This window comes from Ceratotherium simum, chromosome 4 (genome assembly GCF_057802395.1).
Source record: "Ceratotherium simum simum isolate JZ-2026a chromosome 4, ASM5780239v1, whole genome shotgun sequence".
In the NCBI taxonomy this organism is placed as follows: domain Eukaryota; kingdom Metazoa; phylum Chordata; class Mammalia; order Perissodactyla; family Rhinocerotidae; genus Ceratotherium; species Ceratotherium simum.
Genome location: NC_141903.1, coordinates 31,965,375 through 31,987,398, shown reverse-complemented (window position 1 = coordinate 31,987,398; position 22,024 = coordinate 31,965,375).

Here is a 22,024-nt window from a genome sequence, read left to right as displayed (position 1 = left end):
CTCAGCTGGATTCTCTCCCTACTTGTTCCCTTTCTTTAATCAATAATTCAACGAGGCTTCCATACACCAACTTTACACCATTGTGCTTATTATATAGGTGTTTATTATCTATGTAATATGCATATTATTCTATTGTAGTTATTTGTGTATTTTTCAGCCCACTGTTGGACTTTGCATTCCTTCAGAAGGAAAATCTGTGTCACATGTTAACTTTCTACCCATAATGCTTTGGCACAGTGCCTGACTCAAGAAATGCTTTGGAATGAATGCATCCAATGCACAATTATTTGCTCCAGTGCCTTTCTTAACAATTTCAGTTCATGAAGAATGGTGGCTTCTTTGAATTTTTACAAGAATTGTTGTCCATACCGCACATTTTAATGTCTTCTTTAGCACTCCTGGGTCTTACTCTATGTTGGGTTGTCGGTATTGTAACCTGTGGAGGCAGATGGACTCCATCCAAGCTTTGGTTGGGATGGCAAGTTTGCTTGATAGTTGTATATTTGCAGTATTTACTTCTGACTTGCATGTGGGGCACACGCTCTGAGCATCTCCTTTCCTTGCTCTCTCAAGCCATTTCAAACCTGCTTGAGAGGCCTTCCCTGCTCTTTACAGAGACTTCAATTCTGTAAGTAACAAACCTTCTGTTACCCTCTTATATGGGTGTGGCATCATGTCTTTACATGGGAACCATGTCTTTGGGTAGGGTCCACCTACCTTTGCAGATGAACACAACAGTTATTTATTTTTGTGTTTGCATCTTCTTCTAGTATTACATTATCATTCCATGGGACACTGGATCCATCCTGTCTTGACAAAGAATAGCTACCTTTGACTGAACATTTACGATGTACTTTCTTCTTGTAATACGACACAAGGAAAAGTTTTAAAGTATTAATGTGTTGGTTTCTTCCCACCTCCCCTCAGCTCACTGAATCTCCTCATTTGTATACTCAGATATTTTCTGGCCCTCTCAGTAAATAGTTAATGTGAGTAACTGCCCCTCCAGTGAGTCAGAAGCTAAAACTGCAAATGTACAACTATCAAACAAACAAGCAAAAGTCATCGGGTTAAACAAGTGACAGATTTAAGTTTAAGGAGAGAAAGATGAAGAGGAAGAAGAATGGTACAGGAGGAGAGGGTGAAATTTTGAAACTTCACCTCTCTGGAGCAAGGACTGCCCCTGTAGGGGGGAGCTTGGAGGAAGATGTGTTTACACTAGGCTGTCCTTCTTGTTGCCATCCATCAAGGCCCAACTGTCACCACTGGCCAGGCGATTACCTGGTGGATTATCCAATCTTCTGTTGATGCTTGTCTTTGTCCCTACACTGTTTTCAGCCCCTTATCTGACACATCCCTTTAGACAATCTCCTTTCTAATAGCCCAGAAGATTCATCAATGTTTCTGCTCCCCAACTGGGATCTCAGGCTCCTTGAAGAGTAATGTAGACAAGAAAGGAGAGTCTCACCCTGACCAGAGTGGAAAGGGACCAAGACATAGATAGACCCTAACAATAAATTACTTCTCATAGTCACCAAAATCCTGCAAAGTGACAATATTAGCCCCAGTTTTCAGATGAAGAAATAATTATAATAAAGTATGTTAAGTTTTTAAGTTCTGTCAGGGGAAGAGGGAGAATCTCCCTCTGCCCTTTTCCTTAAGGTTCTTATGGCTGGCCAAATAATTAACAAGACAGGTTAGCAGGAGAAAATAATACCAAGTTTAATAACATGTATACATGGGAGAAAGCAGGGACACTGCGTTTCTCAACACAATAGCAGAAATTCTCGTCTTAAATACCATGTTCAGCCAATGACAAAGGAGGATTTTGGGGGTGGGGGGAGTCAGTTACAGGAGATTACCACTAAAGCACAGTAAACAAGAGTAAGGTTATTATGCAGCTTTAAGGCCTCAACTTCCACATTGATAAGCCTCTAGAAATGAGGCCATCCCCCTCTCTTCTCAAAACAGAGAGGGAGATACCTTTACAAATGGAGATTTCCCTTATAAATGTAAATGATCGTCTGGCAACTCCTCTCAGGGTCATCCAGAGAATGTAGCCAGAGAGACAGAACTTCTGATAAGAGGGGCTTGTTGGTGCCTTTCCTATTGTAACCTCCATCCTACATTATCTTTATAGCAGTCATGATAGATCTGTTCTAGGAAGGAGCCACCATGTCAAATTCTTTAGGCAGTTAGTGGGGGAGGTCAAATGTCCTTGAGAGAAAACAACCAAGGTAAAGAGATAGATTTCAGGGTGGCCAAATTTTGATCTCCCACAGTTCTAATAACTTCTTTCATACTGCAGAGTTTTTACTTCTTATCCTTCTCTTTCTTTTTCCCTCTTTTTCTCCCTCCACTTTATTTTTACCTTTTTCCTTTTATCTTTCCTTTCTTCCCATCTTCCTTCTTCCTGCCTGCCTACCAGCTGACTTTCTCTATTTCTTCCTGCCTGTTTTTTCAATCTTTCCTTCTTTTGTCATGTATTGATCCATCATTGGTCACACTCTGTGTCCTCTGCTGAATACTAGAGATTCCAAGATAGATAAGACAAAGGCACTATCCTCAAGCGTGTTCAAAGTTTAGTAAACCTCACCATGCTTTAGAGAAAATAGAATTTCCCTTATTGTGGTTTGGAGGAGGTGCAGAGTCTCAGCAACTGACCCATGATCCTCTTCAGCATCTTTAAGAAGCAGGGGTTGGAATAGAGTGGGGACAAATTTTTTTACAGCCGTAGTAGGACATCAGCTCTTCATCAGAGCTGCCTGATGGTCATAAGCTGAATTCACTTTTACATACACTGACCACAAGGAATGGTGAAGTAGACAACAGTTCCCTTCAAGCCCAGTTCCTCTAGGAATCTTTCCTTGGGTCAAGGATTAGTCTTGGGAGGATCCATTTGAAAATTTCTGATAATATGTTTTACCCATGGTGGATAGAAAACAAAAAACTATCAATTAGCTTCTAAACCCCAGAGTGTTCACTCATAAAACTTTCATAAGAAACCCTAACAAATTAGGGCCTGAGCAGGTTCTTTGACCTTCTTAAGAGATGTCGTTTTCTATACAATTTCTACCATTTTCATACAGGCTGGGCTGCTTTGGACAATCAATTCAACAACAACCACAATGCCCCATGCCAGTAAAAGCATAGGCTTTTTAGTTCTAAGAAATATGCTCCATTCAACTCTCCTTAGGATTTGAAGTCTGTCTATAAGAAGCCATTCCTTCATTAAGAACAGAAGTCGCGTTGGCCCCAGGTGCCACTAATAGGATGTGAAAGCTATAAAGTAATCCACTCACAAATCCTCTGAACCCAAACATTAATCCCTTTTGCTAACAACTAAATAAAGCAGTGTCTTTAACATATTAAAGCATTTTTTTGCATATGCACAATTAACTGATTATGCTACCAAATGTGCAATTATGCAATTGAGGAAGGGGGAAGGGAATTAAGATTAGATATGGTTTTTTCCTAGAAAGAGTAATTAAATTGTTAAATCAAGGAGACATGAGTGATATTTAAATCAAAGTAGCAGACAGATAGGAAATATTTTACCACAAATACAGGAATAGAGAAGAGAAAGAAATGAGTTGATATGACTTGGATTGGTGAAGAAAGAAAGAAAGAATAGAAAAGAGGAGGGGAAGAAAATACGAAGGAGGATGGGAGAGGCTTATTTGAATATAACAAGGAATGCAGTTGGAACATTCCATAAGGTATATTTATTTCTCTGAGATTTTTTTCTGGATAGTATAATAATATCTTAGACAAATAAACCACCTCCTGGATGAAATCCTGGAAGAGGATGCTATGGAGGACAGTTATTTTAAGCCAAATAATGAAAGCTAGTAATTGATCCCGCATGCTTGCTTTTTGTTTCCTTTTGGGTTATAGGCAAAATAAGAAAGTGTTCTGCAGGAGCTGTATTTTCCCAAGGAAGTACCTCATGATGGCTTGAAACTCAACTTATGGGGAGATTATGAATAGTGTCCATGGGGTTTGTCTTCCAAAAATCTTCAGCCTACCCTCTTTCTCTTCTCTCTATGCATTCATTCAAGCCACATGTATCAAACACCTACTGTGTGTCAAGCACCATTCTGGGCTCTGGTGATAGAGACAGTGGCCAAGAAGATTAGCATTTTCTCTGCACTAACAGGGGACCCACCTTTCTCCTTATGTGAATGACTTCTTTCCCCCCTCTCCTAATTTCTAATGGAACTTGGGTCATAGCTTTTAAAACCTGTTTGGATACTACAGAAACATATAAAGGAAGCATTTGAGGTTAGACTTACCTTGAGGATTTTGTCCAAACCTCTTTTTAACAGTCACCTGTGATTGTAAGGCCTGTGCTTTTCAGCAACTGGGAAGAATTCCCCGAAACCCGAAACTTATATTCATTTATAACCTTGGAAGGTTTAGCTTTGGGACGCTGAGTGTTTTGTTTGTTTATTTCATATTTCCCTTCTAGCTAGGAAGTTATCCTTTTTTCACTCTTGGTACATCTGAGACTTGTCATGTATTATCTAACAGGACATGTGCTTTCAGAGACATTCTAAATGATTTCGGGCTCTATTCTCAGAGAAGTTACTGGAAACCAAGGCTTTAATGGAAAATAGGTCAACTGCTCTGAGCCCCTTTGACTGTTGTGGGAAGAACAAGGCAGCAGTGCCCTGAGGCAGAGTCCTCTAGGAAGATAGAGGTCAGGAAAGGAAATGTCTTCACTGATCCCAAATATTGGCTGGAAGTCATTAATCCACTTTGCATTTTGGAAACCAAGGGGAGGACAAAATTGTATCTAACTGTTATTTGGTGCCAGAGAAAATGTGCTAATAAAGGTCCCAGGGCAAAATGGAGGAGACATTGATAGGCTCTAGATTACTGATGAAGCTCTCTCCTTCAAATTTGTGTGGGTCACCTTATGCAATACTGGTAGATCTCAAATGTTGGAGTTCTGGGATCTTTCATTGGGTGAAGTGAAAAAATTCTGCAGAATTAGATTAAGTGTCACTTAATCTATCTAAAATCATTGCTCTCTTCCTTAGGTTTTATATTTAATACTAAAAACTAAATCAGGTCATGGGAAGGATGATCCATTTAGGGAGGGTCCTTCTGTGATGGCTGCTGGATTTAACATAACAAGGGAAGTATTGCTTTATTGACCTCAATCACAAATTATTCAATATTCTCTTAACACATCTTAGAAATAGATTTTTTATGCCTCCCTCGTTACCCTCCACAATACAAACTTCTATTCAACTGGTTGGCTTGATTTCCTTTCTATACTGACCCAAGTTACGGCTCCTAGGTGATAGGTGAAAAGACCACATCAATTTTACATGATTGTTATTGTTGCTATGATTTTTGTGATGTGGTATCTGCATATGCTTGTGAATGTAAATATCATTTTACTAGATTTAGCTCTGGCCAAACATGTAAGTTAAATGCAGATGAGGTAGTAATACTCACTTCTGCATTTTAAAGTCCTTGATGGTGACCCTAATCTCCTATCTCCCAGTCTCTGCATTGCCCCCATCGATAAAGTATATCAGCATATATTGGAGTGGGGAACAGTTCTGGGGCTTCCATGAGTCCTTCCTAACATAATAGCTCTCACTCAATGGACCAAGGAACAAAATTGGGATTTCCACTACATCTATTTCCACTATATGTTCTAAGATTATAGGAAGAAACAACAGGAGTCAATTGTCCCACTGGACCTACCATGAGATGGTCTTGGGTCAAGAATTCATCTATAATCTGACTTCTATTAGGACAGGTAGATCATAGCAGTGTTTTGGGTCTCAGAGGATCAACCTCAGTACAGAGCCAGTATCTAATAACTCTTACAAAGTCTGGTAAATGTCCACAGATTCCTTCAAGGAAGGCTTGGATGAATATTTATAGTACACGCCGATGGCCACTTGTTGAGACTGTTGTCAGAGGGAAGGGATCTTCCCCCATGATAAAGAGAGTCTGAATTTATGAATTAGCTTAGGTCTGAACACTGTGTATGAGGTCACGATCAGCCCCAAACAAAGATTTGAATTAGATTTCTCACCATACCACCAATACCTGGAATTTTCTTACTCATATACGTCAAGTAGAACTTAGAAGGCTACCTTTCTATTTAATTGCTAATGATCCAATAGCCCATTAACCATAGCATTTTACCCCTGTACATCAAAACACTCTAATTACTACTTTGTTACCCCCGTAGCTTATAATAGTAATTATTCCCCCTTCCCTCTTCTACTCCAGGATTTCATTATTTCTATTGTGGTCAGAAAATCAACTTCTTTTGCAACACCTCCAGTCATCTCTAGCCTAGGAGGACAGCCAACATATTGTTTTCAAAGGATGCCAATGCCCCTCATGGATGATTTTTTTTTTTTTTTTTGCTGAGGAAGATTAGCCCTGAGCTAACATCTGTGCCGATCTTCGTCTATTTCTTATGTGGATCACCACCACAGCATGGCTGACAAGTGGTGTAGGTCCACACCCAGGTTCTGAACCCACAAACCCGAGCTGCTGAAGTGAAGCATGCCAAACTTAACCACTACGCCACAGGGCTGGCCCCATGGATGCATTTTTAAAATTTTGGTGAAGTGCACGTCCTCAGGGTTCACCTGGGGCTGTGGTGATTAGGGCATGGCTGAACAGGTTACACATGTGAGGTCTGTTCTAGCATTCCTATCTCCCTGAAACTTCTAACTCCTTCTCCTATACATATGCTGGGGAAGTTCTGACGTTTCAACTTTATTGGCCTTAGGTCATTCCTGAATCCAAGTTTAATTAGCCAACCATGTAGACTACTAATTCTATTCCCAATGAGATGAGTGTACTCCTATCAATAAATGTGGCCTAAATGCAGTTTTATGTTTTGGGGTCTTTGGTCTAACACCATTAGTGTCCACTCTCACGCCTGCTCCTCCGCCTTACTTCTCTTGATATACCTTGGCAATGTCCTGCAGCTCTTTTGGCATATATGTTATTTCTTCCCAGACTGGGCCTCGAGTTCTCTGCCTTGGATATGCTAGGTTTTACCTTTTATTGTTTTTGTATTCAGGATACCTGCCCTTGTCAGGGAGATTTAGGGATGCAAAGTTCTCAGCTTCATCTGTGTTCTGCCCAAATGTAGACTTCCATGTATCAGAGTCTCACTCCTTCTCCATCAGAACCATTTCATAAAAGATCCAGTGGAGTTGAGCATTTAATTGCTATCCCAGTTCAGTATTACTTACAATTAGGCTCTAGGTTCTATCACAGACCTATCAGCCCTATGACTACAGGAGAAAAAGCACTTCTGCAAAGTTATCATCAAGGCTTTCTGATTTTCAACTTGAGTTATGAGCTGGGCAGTTAAAGCCTCCAATTTATTCTTTCTCTGGGGTCTGTTAGCTCTCAAGGGCTGTCAGAAACAACTAACTAACCCCCAAAACATTCTGATCAATATTTTCACTATAGAAACTCAGTGTCACAGCCACCTAATCTCCTAATCCCTTGCCTTCCATTTGCACTTCATGCCAGGCCATCTTCAGTAATAACTCAAATAATTATAATGCCACTGCATCCCATGGAATGCTGGTGTTTCATTTACCTCCTACAAGGAACGTATCTGTGCCCTCCTCAAATATATGAGCAACCTCATCTCAGAATTCCGTTAGGAGGGCTTATTTCCTCAGGCCCTTCCTATTGTATCAGCTGTGGTTTCAGTCTTTGCAGGAAGCAAATGAGACATTCATATGAGCTAAAGAAATTTTAGTATAGTGACTACAAAGCTGTCATCACAATTAAAAGAAGATAAAAAGGGATGGTGAAGGACCCTAGCTATTGCTAACAGTTATTTGTTACTACCTCTAGGCCTGAAGGGGCAAGAGAAGGGAGTAGTTAGCAGAACTCAGTGAGAGTAGCAGCAGTTAGAGGAGAGGACCATTTAACTGGAGTGCTGGCTTGAGCAGAGAGTAGCAGGCAAGCTATTGAGACTAATAGTTAGGGATCCAGAGGAATCAATAACTTTATCTCACTTTACCCATCTTCTCTTTATCTATGCTTCCCATTGGCTGCATCCAACTGGAAATAAGATACAAGGCAGCCTGTTGATCTGCTCCACAGAGGTCACCTCCCAAGGCCGAGAGCAGGATGGGCAAGCACAGATAGCGATTGCAAGGGAGGGAGCAAAAGAAAATAGCCAGCACAGAGAGGTACTGTTATATCCCCACGTTACAGATAAGAAAACTAGAGGTCCAGGAGCAGGAGTCACTTGCCTAAAGTCATTCAGCTCACTAGCTGAGATTTCAACAAAAATGGACCAATTCCAGTCACTCTTAACTGCAGTGGAAACTGCTTCAAAGAGCAGTTGCTTGACATTTTATTCTACAAAGAACTTTCTTCCTAAACAGTCTGTTCCGTTTATCACTAAAAATGCTTCTGAGATAGGAATTGTTATTATTTCATTTACCAAGGCGAAAGCTGGGGCCTGGAGAGTTTAAACTATGTTCCTAAGCCTCACCCTTGGTAAGATGGCAGAGAGAATATAGACTGCAGGTCTCCTGGACTCCTGTTACCATACACGAGGCATCAAGTCAGCATATCAAGGTTGGCTTCTTTTCTCTTTTCTTTGGCAATACTCTTTTATTTTCAGTGTGGAGTATTAGTAGATCTAGCCGTAAAAACTTTTTATTCATCTGTTTTCTAAGGGCTAACTTTTGACAAAGTTGTAAAATGAGCAGTTTCTCTTCCCACATCCCTTTGCACACTCATGGCCACTTTGGCGTCCATCCCACCTATGAGGTTTGCCATCTCTAGGCACTTAAGAGTGGTCTGCCCCTCACAGCACGGGAATATAAAAGCAGGAAATTCACCTTGTGCTTTCTGGAGACAAATATTTCAGCATCAGCTCAGGGGTATGAGATTTACTGGACTATAAATAACACTGGTTAAAAAACACAACAAAATGATGTTTCAACAGCTTGGGGCTTAGCATTTTATCAGCGTGAAAAAAAATAATTAGTTAAAAAATGGGACAAAAGTTGCTGGAGTGTTAGCCAAACCTACGTAAAGAATCATTAAAATGATACCATTCTCTAACATTATTATCATTTTATTTTTGGTTACTTTTCTCCTGGGAATTTTGCTATCAGAATGATTTTTCCCTGTTATGATATTCTGGCAATCTTATGTAAAAGTAGTAAAGAAATTATTGGACACTTTTTGAGGCAGCTATAAGTTTTCATCATTTTAAATTAGAGGATTTTTTACTTGCAGGTCTATTTCCTATTGATTTTAAGTCAGTACTATCACTTTCTTCGCTGTCACGTTATGCAAAGAAGGAGTTTAGTTTTCTTTTAGCGTGTCAGATAACAATCTCTACTTCAGTAACTGAGCAAATTCTGCACCTTGCTTTGCCTTTCTGTTAATTTCTATGCCTTGGATATGATGTTCAAGTAGGGACAAAAAGTTCTGAAAAATGTGTCTTGATTAGAGGATTACAAGTAACTTTACAGGTTAACTTTTCCCGCTGTAGGACTTAAGAATGCATTTAACATGTTTTTATTGATTACTCACTATGTGCTAGCATCGTAACACATGCTTGGGACAGGGGCTAGGGTGGCTGGAGCAAGACGTGTGAAGAGGAAGCTTTCAGGAAATCCGTTCCAAGAAGTTGCCATGAGCTAGGTCATGTGGGATCTTGGTAGCGAGATCCCAGGGCAGTGGCATCTTTCTTCCCTCAGTGATTTACTTTCCAATAAGATAGTTTCAGGTGAATGAGGAAGGCTGGATACAAAGCTGGTACAGAGCTGGACACAAAGTGGAAAGCGGTAGCATGTTCTTTCACAGCTATTTAAACCTTGAAGTAGTACTTCCCTTGACTTCAAGCCATAACCAAGAGCCAGCCAGGGCCGACGCCCATACTCACATCCTAATGCCTCAACTGGTGAGTCCTCAGAGGCATGGGGACCTTACCCCAGCTAGACTTTTCAAAGCATCCATTTCCTCATTCGCAAAATGAGAGCAATAATTCCTTCCTCATGAGAATGTCATGAGTATTCTGTGAGGCAGTTTATTTAAAATGCTCATCTCAGAGCCTTGCACATATTTAGGGCTCAATAAATATTTGCTATTGGAACGATTATATAATGAGTCTAAATTTTTTTTAAAAAACATGGTTCAGGGCTATTTGGAAAATGACATATATAGTCATTTGACATACAGACATATGGGGTCATTTTCTGAGAAAAGATAATCAGCTATAGTAATGACGGCAATTTAAGTAAAGAATTTCCCTTTTGAGTAACATTCTTAATCTTATTCCAAGGTAATCTTCAAATGTGTCTTTTCTTTGATCTCCAAAACATTAAATTATACTACATTAGCTAATAAAGTGAATAATGCTACTGATGGGTTTGACATTTTCTGACCAGTTGAAAAAATTAACCCTGTTGACTATAAACAGCCAGAAAATTGGTGACCTTTCAGCCATTTGCATCATTATGAAGCATAAAGAAGGTAAAAGGAAAATGATTTATGCCTTGAAAATGTATTGTAGAGTCATTCATGCCCATAAGCACAAGACTGAATTTCTGGGAAGCCAGTTTTCCCAGCTGCTGTGTAAGTGCAGAAAGCAAAATATAGATTAACACCATGCTATCTCAGAAATGCAGGGATTTTTCTTTTAGCAGTCTATCTGTCTTTTTTTTTTAAACAGCTTTATTGAGGTATAATTGATATGGAAAATAAATGCAAATATTTAATGTGTACAATTTAATGAGTTTGGACATATGCAAACACTCACGATACCGTCACCATAATCAAGGCAATAGACGTATCCATCACCTCTCAGAGATTCCTTACATCACTTTTGTGTGTGTGTGTGGTACAAGCATTTAACCTGAGGTCTACCCTTTTAACAAATTTTGAAGTGCTCAAAACTGTATCGTTAACTATAGGCACTACATTGTATAGCAGATCTCTAGGACTTATTCATCTAACAAGACTGAAATTTATACCCGCTAAACAACTCTCCATGTCCCCTACCTCTCAGCCCCTGGCAACTACTATTGTATCCTCTGCTTCTATGAGTTTTACTATTTTAGATTCCTGATATAAGTGGAATCGTGCAGTATTTGTATTTCTGTGATCGTCTTATTTCACTTAGCATTGTGTCCTCCAGGCTCATCCATATTTCTCCATTTGGCAGGATTTCCTTCTTTTTTAAGGCTGAATAATATTACATTGTATGCATATATGACATTTTCTTTATTCATTCATCTGTTGATGGACACTTGGGTTACTTCCATATCTTGGCTCTTGTGAATTGTGCTGCAATGAATATGGGAGTGCAGGTATCTCTTTGGTATTATGTGTTTTAACGTTGCAGCTTGGTGCTGTGGATATCATGTGCTTATATTGATGTACTATTATTATTAGCCCCATTTTGCAGATGAGGAACCCAAGGCTTAGAAGAACCCCCTTGAAGTGTAAGTTCTCTATGTCTTGCCTTTGAGGATCATAGTGTGATATTGTGAATGTGGACTCCCATCCAGCTTGATCTATGCTTATGTCACACAGTCATAGAGAGTGGCACTGCATGGTCTAAATAGCAGTGATAGGACAAACATGCACCTTCAGCATTGTGCTTGTCCTCCTCTCACCTCCAACTACTTCATTGTTAACAAATGAGGAAAACAAGACACCATGAACCAGAGTTCCTTCCAAATCATAAGCAAGTAGGACTACTGGCCTTCTCTGATCTCTATGTCTCCCGTCGCTCTCCATCCATAACCACACTCCAGACACACAGGCCTTCTTAATACGGGAATTTATTTCCATCTCAAGGATATTTCACTTCCTACTTTCTCCTGGCTCTTTTTCGTCTGGACTTTACCTTACTGTGTCTTTCTTGCATCCAAGTCTTAGGATAGCTCAGGTATTACCTCTGTTGAGAGGTCTTTCCTGATATTCTCTCCTGCAGTCTTCAACTCTGCTCACTCCCTATCATTTTGCATTTTCTGTATTGCAATTTTCACATTTATTTGTGTGTTTATGAATTGTCTGTATCCCCCACTGGAATACACAGTCAGTAAAGTGAGGACTCATCCATCTTGTTCAATGCTGAATCCCTAATGCAGTACACACAGTAGGTGCTCAGTAAACCTTATTGAATCTACAGATGAGTATTGCAGTGGGGAGAAATATCACGGGAGCAGGGGCTTCTAATACAGTAAAATTCATATAAAGTTCAGTTTTCTAGCATATCTATTGCATCTATCCTCAAGAATCAGTGCCTGAACATGGGAATTATTAAAAGGGCAAAACAAGAGACAGACTTTGTTCCATTATCAGAGACTGACACTCTAAGGAAAGATGCATTCCTGCCATAATAGGACAGCAAAGAAAGCAACAGTCCTGACAGAATCAATGGGAACATGGCCCACAGATTTATCATAACACAGTGTTATGGGAACTCCTGAGAAGCACCACATTAAATCTCATGGAAGAACTCATTGCTTTTCTTCTTTTACATAATAGTTCCAGTGTGTCAAAAGAGGAAAATAATTCTGATACTATAATATACCCCAGGAAATAAAAAAATAGTATGGCAATAGAGAGCTCAATGTAAGTAATGTCTACTAGTGAAGAGGTGCACTCTCAGACCATAGGGGTCATCTGATTCTTTAACATATGCACACACACACACATGTGCACCCACACACACTCTCACTATTCTCATGCCTTAGCTTTCCTTATATCTCACTTGATAAAATGTGAGATATTTTTCTCCTGACCATTTGAGGCTTACGTGAATTAGCAATCAGAGGCTCTGATGTCCCCTTAAGAGGACAAGCTTGGAGCATGATGGAGCAGTGGATGGGAAAGTGATTTTCTAGTATGTTCTGTGACTGTAAGGTTAATCATAGTTAACCTTTCCTAGGATCTTATCATATGCTAAACACAATGCTCAGTCCTTTTTCACATTATCTCATTTAATTTTCAAAACGATCTTCTAAATTAGCTACTGTCGAAATCCCCACTTTAAGGTTGAGAAAAGTGAAATTTATAGGAGTTAAGTAATGTGTTTGATATCCCTCAGGCAGTGAGTGGTAGCGCCCAAATGATGCTGAGACATGCTCGACTCCAATTCTCATAATGTGGAGGTGTGCCTGCAGTGCCCTGGGTGGAGGGTATCAATCATCATACTATAGTAATAGCACCTATAAAGCATTTGTTATGAACCTGGCACTATTCAAGGTTCTTTGCATGTTTTAACTCATTTAATCCTAATGATAACCTATGAGATAAGTACTATTATTATTCCCATTTATAAATGGAAAAAATCAAGACCCAGAGTAATTCAATAGCTTGACCAAGCCCTCTCAGTAACTAGAGAAGGCTCTAAACTCTGGAATTCATGCTCTTAAGTCATATGCTATATGCTCGGACAATATAGGCGATGGTGTTTTCCTGTCTCTTGATCTCAAAGTCTCATGACCATTGATTTGGAAAGAAAAGCTTTCATGATCTGAACTCCCTTGAGGGTGCATATTGTTAGCCAGAACCAAGCTCTAGGGATCACAAGGTGAAATAGTTAAGGATTTTTCCAGATGAGAGCCGTGGAGTCTGAACTGACCTGATGCCTAATGGTTCTAGGACACAGCTATTTGACTCAGAGATCCCTCCTAGGAAAGTCCGAAATTTGGACCTCATTTCCTATCGGGGTATTTTGATGAGAGGGCCTATTTGTTGTCATTAGTTGTTTATGCATTTACTTGTCCATTTCCTATCTTGCTCCTCTGGCATGTAAACTTCATCAAATAGGCGACATTTTCTGGTTGTTTAGTTTTGAATGCACATCTCTTAACACAGTGCCTGGAAAATAGTAAGCATTCAATAGATATTTGTCCAAAAAAATAAATGAACTTTGTCCAAAAAAGTAAACGAAATTTGTCTGTAAAGAAATTCCAGAGGCAATGGTAAAGTGGAAATAAAATTCCAGTATGAAAATTTTGGAGTCAGACATAACTGAGTTTATGCCCTTGTTCTCCCATTTTATACCAACATGATCAGAGTCAGACACAAGCAAGTTTTGTCCTGGCTCCTGGTTTTATAGTAACACAACCTTGGCAAGGCACATAACCTTTCAGAGTCTCAATTTCTACATGTGGGAAATGGAGAACAAACATTCCACCTCAGGGGGTTATGACTGAGACGAGTCCATGAATGAAAGTACTTAGTTAAAAGTCTTTTTAATAATAAATATTAGATCCCTTCTTGTTCCTTCCTCAACCTTCATCCTTGATTGCTTTCAGTAGCAACTGTAATATTAGCACATAACAAAAACATTAAAAGTGTTTTGCATTCTTCACTTAAGAACCCTTAGCTTTTCTTTTTTAACAATAAATTCACGTCTATGTGGTAAATATTCTGCTTTAGTATATACAATGATAGGCGAAGATATTCATGTTATTTCAGTAAGTGTAAAACGGTTATAGCACAGGATGCAGAGTATGATTTCATGTATATAAAAAAGGTATACATTTCTATGGAAAAATTCTAGAAATAAATACACAAATATTTTAAAGTGGCACTACTAGTGGTAGCATTATGATTTTCTCTTCTTTCATTTGTTAAAAGTTTATCCTATTTTTTACGTCTTCCACAGCGAACATGGTAGTATTTTGTACACAAAAACATTGTGCCTTATGTTACATGGCTTGACTAGTACAAAGCAGAGGGGAAAAGCCTCCTTACATATGGTTGAGACTTTATTTTTTGACTAAGTTCAGAGACAAAATGAGGAAGAGCTCATAGGAGTGGAAACAGAAATAATTTCCTTTTTACCTCCACATGTCTTTTTCTAAAAGGACTAGAGAAGAGGAAGCTGGAAATTCTGCCAAAAAGTGTCCTGTGAAGACCTAACAGAGATTTTCTCTCCATACACCTACTGAACTAAGGTAGAGAATGAATGCTCCTTTATTACTGATTCTGGTATCCACCAGTGCGTAACACAATCTATTTGATAAATAATGACCATTTTCAATGTGGGGTGCAGGCACCCATAGCTCTCCCTTAGTTCAGATACACTGACTCTCTGTAATAGATATGCTCCTAGAGAGATTTGTAGATGTCAAATTTCTATGAATTGAATTCTCGAGGGAGCTTGGTATGTAAATTAATTCTGTTGAGAATCTGTGAGAGATAATAGGCCCTCCTCTTCCATTCCAATTTCTCTCAATTTACTTTTCTTTTGAGCTCATTCAATGAAATAGAACAAACATATTTGTGTATTATTAACCATTGTATATCAGCATTTTTAGTGGTTGCTTGGTATTCCATTGGGTGGATGTCTCAAAATTTATTTAACCAATCTCTAATTTCTCAAGGTTTAGGTTATTTCTGATATTTGTTATTATATATAGCATTTCACATTATTGCAGTTATAGATTTGAATGTATCCATAGGCTATATATTTCCAAAGAATACATGTTTCTGAGACTTTAGTTACATAATGCCAAATTGTTTTACAGAATTGTTACACAACTTCCACCAGCAGCAGAAGAAAGTTTGCATTTCTCACTGACTAATTTTGGCTGTTATTATTAAAACATGCCAATTTGATAGTTGAAAGTGGTCTCTTATATTGGAAGAATTTTCACTTCTTTGCTTATTAGTGTGGTTAAAAATGTTTCCCTCAAAGGTTTATATACCATTGCTGTGCCTTTTGATTCTTGTACTGGATCACAGTACAAATTTGGGAAGCAAAATTGTTTGGGTTTGAATTTATAGCATTCTATTTATTAGCTGAGTAACATAGGGAAGTTTACTTAAGCTCTCTGTGTCTCATAAAATGGCTATAATAATAGTATCTACTCCAGAAGATTGACGTGAGGATTAAATAAGTTAAAATATATAACATTCTTGGAACAGTGCTTAGAAAATAGAAAGTATCCAATAAATGTTAACTTTCATTATTCCTCTATGAGTTACCTATTTGGTATCCTTCTCTGGGCACAACTTTTTAAGAGTGCCATTGATAAACTGCACAGAATACAGAGGAGAGTGTCCAGGATGACATGAGGTATAGAAAACGTTCCATGAAGAACAGACAAAAGCTGGTGGTAGTGTTTTGACTAGTGAAGACTTGGTGATGTAGGAGTATGAGGGATGCTCTCAGATGTGTGAAGAGATTTGTGCAAAAGAGGGAGTAAATAATCTCCAGACGACTCCACAGGGTGAAGCTAGGACAAATGCATGTGACAAGAAGAAGATTTTGGAAGAACTTTCTAATAATATGAGTATGAGGGACATCTTTTTTTCCTGCCCAGTACCCATTCCCCCTCCTTCTGGGAACAATAGCACCCTGATTTGTCTTTGAGACCAGTTCTCCTTGACTCTAAACCCGGGTAGTCTGGGTGGGATAAACTCTCTGCTCACCCATCTTCAAGGTGGACACTTTAAGGCCTAATTACATTTTGTTGTCCCCCTTGACATTGTTAGTGAGACAGGAATGGAAACATCACACAGATCAGCCCAGTGAGATCCAAGTCCTGAATTTTGTTGAAGCTTTGCACCTGAAGTGGTTTGGGTATAAGACTGGAGCTAAGAACAAACATGCTGCCAACATGCAAAAGGAGCCTACTGGAGAGTGAACTCAACACAGAGAAAGCCCTGTTCCGGATGATATTGTTTGAGCTCCTGGATCCAGCTTTGCATGAACGTCACACTTGGAATTCCCAGTTGTTTCAATGGTCTAAGTTGGATTTCTATCACTTGCAATTTAAGGGACCCTCTCTGATTCAGGGATAAGCGAGTTCTTTGCCATTTCAGATGCTCAGACTGAGGATGGTTGGGACCGCTCTTTGGGTGTACTGTTAGCAGTGACTCGTGCTTTAGATAAGGTATAAAACTAGATCTCTAAGCTTACTTCCCATATTAAAATTCTGTGAAAGCCTTTTTCATTATTCTGGAGTCTACCCAGTTAAATGCAGGTTGCTTAATTGTTTGCCCTGATTTATGTTTGAAAATTCATCTATCAGGCTGAAAATCCTAGTTGTATTCAAGATGGGTGTGCTGAATATCTGTCATTTCTACTCTGGATATACTCTCTGCCCTTTTCCACCTTGTTCTGTGCCTTGGGAGGGCTGACTTGTGTAGATTACATCAGTGGCTCTTTTTCCCTCTGGCCTATGCCAAGAACTGGTAGGAGCTTGGAGGCCTGAAGAAGAGTGTGGTGCTGGTATTTATTTCCCTGGGGCCATCCCTGTGACATAACCATGACTTGACTGCTTCCTTTAACCAAAGCTATGGTATTTTCAGGTCACCCTTTCCACACAGCTCCCTCTATCTCCACGTTCTGGAAAGTGTTCCCTTACCTTGCCTGTTCATCTTAGGAATGGTAATGATGCAATGCCTAGTGGTTTCCCAATACTCTGCCTGCATATATGACTAGCCTTAGATTACTCAATTTGTGGCCCATCTGTACCATCCTTTCTAGGATCCCGAATGACACAGAGTTATCTATTTTCACACCCTCTGGCTGGTTGTCTGAGGCTGTAGTGTTCAAAGACTCAGCTGTTGGATTCTTGCCCAAGAAATCTAACCACATACCAAGTAATATCCCAGAATGATAGCCCTGGAAAAAGACGTTTAGAATTCAGTTTGAAGTTGTTGATAACCTAGTCAAATACATCATACAAAACTAACTAACCAGTAAATAATCATGCAAAAGAGTTAATATGGGAAACTTGTTGAGTATGTATTTCTTATGTTGTATGTTTTTTCATGTATGCTGAGCTTGGATAACTGTCACTTCCAATGTTCATGTAGAAATCTTATTGAGAAGAGTCCTAGGAATCATTAATATAAGATCATGAAGAGCATTAGTCTCTGGTTTATGAAGTTGAACATTTTATATCTTATGGAGCTAGTATATATATAAGTTGAGAGTATGGCCTTGGATATAAAAAATATTCTGGATTTGATTCCTGAATCAACTACTAACAAATTGTATGCCCTTGAGAAAATACTTTTCTAACCTCTATTTTCCTCATTTGTAAAATGAAAGTCATAATAGTATTTATTACACATTGTATATAAAGCACTTAGTAAACAGTAAGTGCTCAATTAAAGGTTATCTGTTATTACTATCATTGCGACTATACTAATATTTTCTGCATGAATAGGCATCATTTTACCATCCATATCTCAGGCTCATAAACTAAAAACTCTATAGGGGCCAGCAGGTAACATATGAGCAAAGTTGGGTAGGCATAAGGAGCCATTTTGCCCTCCTAATCTGTCATTTGAGTCCTACTCTTCACAGACAGAGAGAGATTTCTCTACTCTGAGAAAAATAGCCTTGTCAGCTCAACGACAAGTGGCAAGTGACTCTGAGCCTGGTTTCTCAGCAAGTACAGCGGCTACCTTTCAGTTTCTGGTGCTTGTTGCCCTGTAGAATATGGACCAAGTACTGCTAGGCTTTTTCAAGAGAAAAATGCTTCATCTTGGAAGAGGATTTGAATTTTGGGGTTGTATGTAAAAGTTCTCCATTTTTTCTATTAAGATAATTTTTTAGAGCGGTTTTAGGTTCACAGCAAAATTGAGAAGAAGGTATAAAGATTTCCCTTCTACTTCCTGCCCCCATATACATATCTCTCCCATTATTGACATTACCCACCAGAGTGGTATATTTGTTATAATTGATGAACCTACATTGACACATCATAATCACTCAAAGCCCATAGTTTACATTATAGTTCACTTTTGGTGGTGTACATTCTATTGTTTTGCACAAATGTATAATGACATTTATTCATCATTATGGTTTCACGCAGAGTATTTTCACTGCCCTAAAAATACTCTGTGCTCTGCTTATTTGCTCCTCTGTTCTCCTTAACCTCTGGCAACCTTTTTTTACTAAGCATAGTTTTGCATTTTCCAGAATGTCGTGTAGTTGGAATTATATAGTATGGTGCCTTTTCATATTGGCTTTTTTCACTTAGTAATATGCATTTATTTAAGTTTTCTCCGTGACTTTTGTTTTGTTGTTTTTTTGAGGAAGATTAGCCCTGAGCTAACATCTGTTGCCATTCCTCCTCTTTTTTGCTGAAGAAGATTGTCCCTGGGCAGACATCCATGCCCATCTTCCTCTACTTTATATGGGACGCCACCACACCCTGGCTTCATAAGCGGTGCGTAGGTCCGCCCGCCAGATCCAAACCTGAGAACCCCAGGCCGTTAAAGCGGAGCGCGCGAACTTAACCACTACGCCACCAGGCCGGCCCTCTGTGACTTTTCATGGCTTGATAGCTCATTTCTTTTTAGCACTGAATAATATTCCATTGTCTGGTTGTACTACAGTTTATTTATCTATTCACCTACTGAAGGACATCTTGATTTCTTCCAAATTTTGGCAATTATGAATAAAACTTCTATAACCATCATGTGCAGTCTTTTATGTGGACATAAGTTTTCAGCTCCTTTGGGTAAATACCAAGGAGTAAATGCTGGATCATATGATAAGAGTATGTTTAGTTTTGTAAGAAACCACCAAACTGTTTTCCAAAGTGGCTATACCATTTTGCATTCCCACCAGTAATGGATGAGATTCCTGTTACTCCACATCCAGCATTTGGTGTGGTCAGTGTTCTGATTTTGGGCCATTTTAATAAGTGTGTAGTGGTATCACATTGTAGTTTTAATTTGCATTTCCCTGATGACATATGATGTGGAGGATGTTTTCATATACTTGTTTGCCATCTGTATATCTTCTTTGGTAAGATATTTGTTTAGATCTTTGTATCATTTTATAATTGGTTCGTTTCTTGAGGTTTATGAATTATTTATATATTTTGGATATTAGTCCTTTAATCACACGTGTCTTGTGCAAATATTTTCTCCAAGTCTGACTTGTCTTCTCATTCTCTTGACCTTGTCTTTTGCAGAGCACAAGTTATTAATTTTAATGAAGTCCAGCTTATTAATTATGTCTTTCATGGATTGTGTCTTTTGTGTTGTATCTAAAAGTCATTGCCATAACCAGGATCATCTAGGTTTTCTCCTATGTTACCTTCTAGGATAGTTAAAGTTTTATAGTATTAGGTCTGTGATCCATTTTGAGTTAGTTTTTGTGGAGGATGTACGGTCTGTGTCTAGACTTATTTTTTTGCATGTGGATGTCCAGTTGTTCCAACACCAGTTGATAAAAAAGAATATCTTTGCTACATTTTATTGCCTTTGCTCCTTTGTCAAAGATCAGTTGACTATATTTATGGGTGTCTATTTCTGGGATCTGTGTTCTGTTCCACTGACCTATTTGTTTTTATTTCCACACTGTCTTGATTGCTATAGCTTTATAGTAAATCTTGAAGTTGGGTGACGTTGGTCCTTCAACTTCGTTCTCCTTCAATACTGTGTTGGCTATTTTGAGTCTTTTGTCTCTCCATATAAACTTTAAAATCAGTTTGTCAGCATCCACAAAATAACTTCTGGGGGTTTTGATTGAAATTTCATTGAGTCTATAGATCAAGTTGGGAAGAACTAACATGTTGGCAATATTGAGTCTTCCTATCCATGAACATGGACGATCTCTCCATTTATTTAGTTCTTTAATTTCATTCATCAGTTTTATAGTTTTTCTCGTATAAATATTGTACATATTTTGTTACATTTATACCTAAGCATTTCATGTTTTTGGGTGATAATGTAAATGGCATTACATTTTTAATTTAGAATTTCGTTCACTACTGGTATATTGGAAATTGATTAACTTTTGTATGTTAAACATGTATCTTGTAACCTTGCTTTAATCACTTATTAGTTCTAAGAGTTTTCTCATTGATTCTTTCAGATTTTCTCCATAAACAATCCTGTCATCTGCAAACAAAGACAGTTTTCTTTCTTTCTTCTCAATCTGTATGCCTTTTATTTCCTTTATTGTCTTATTGCACTAGCTAGAACCTCCAGTACGATGTTTAAAGGAGTGGTACAAAGGGACATCTTTACTTTGCACCTGATCTTAGTGGGAAAAAAAAACCTCTCAATTTTAAAATGTTGGCTCAATATCTTTTAAGACAATATCAGGAAAACCAAACACATCTGCAGACTAGATTGAGAGCATAGGGCACCAATGTGAGTTCTGACCAGGAGATTAAAATCACTTGTTCCAATTAGAACAATCTCTAGAAGGCAAGGAATTCAATAGTTAATTCAACTTACACATAATTCTCTTCTGTGATGGAATTCAGAACAAGACAGCACTTGAGAAATTAGTGATGGACTAGATAGTTTCTGTGCTCCCCTCACCCACCTTCCAACCCCAAATACTCTGTCCCCAGTCCCAAAAATGACAAGTGAAGATGAGGAGAGAAGTCCAGCAGTGAACAGATCCTCATTGTAACACTCAAGTCCTCTTGGCAAAGAAGCTAAGAAAGGGAAATAGAAAAGGACCCTGCACTTTAAGTTTTTACTTATCTCTTAGCTATCACATTTAAACACACTGTGCTAAAGGAAAAAAAAAGGATCTTGGCCTGACCTCCTTTCTATGTTGTTTTTCCACTTGCCTGTGGGCCATATTAAATGTGCAGAAAACAAGCTGGTCTTCAGAAGCTTGTAGCTGGGAAGCCAGAGAGCAGTGTCTAAAATAGGCACCCTATGTCTACATAGTCATTCTTAGGTAAAGAAGGGCTGGGGGTACAAAGGGGGTGGGTAGGAATATGATGTCCTTGAATCTCTTCAACATCCCAAAGAGGATGGAAAAAGCAATAGAAGCCTTGTGGTGGAGATTGGTGAGAGGACAGAGCCCAATTGATTCTGAGTTATTTGGGAGGGATTTAATTAGATCCTCTAGTTAATCTTTCTTTGTACACTCCTTGTTCTCCACTCTCATTTTTCCCTGGACTCATTGATTTGTTCATTTAATGACTCTACCCTTCCATTCATTTGTTTTTTATTTAGTGAGTATTATGTCCTGGACCCTGTGCCAAGCACTGGGGATACTACGAAAAGTAAAAACCTCTGTAGGGGA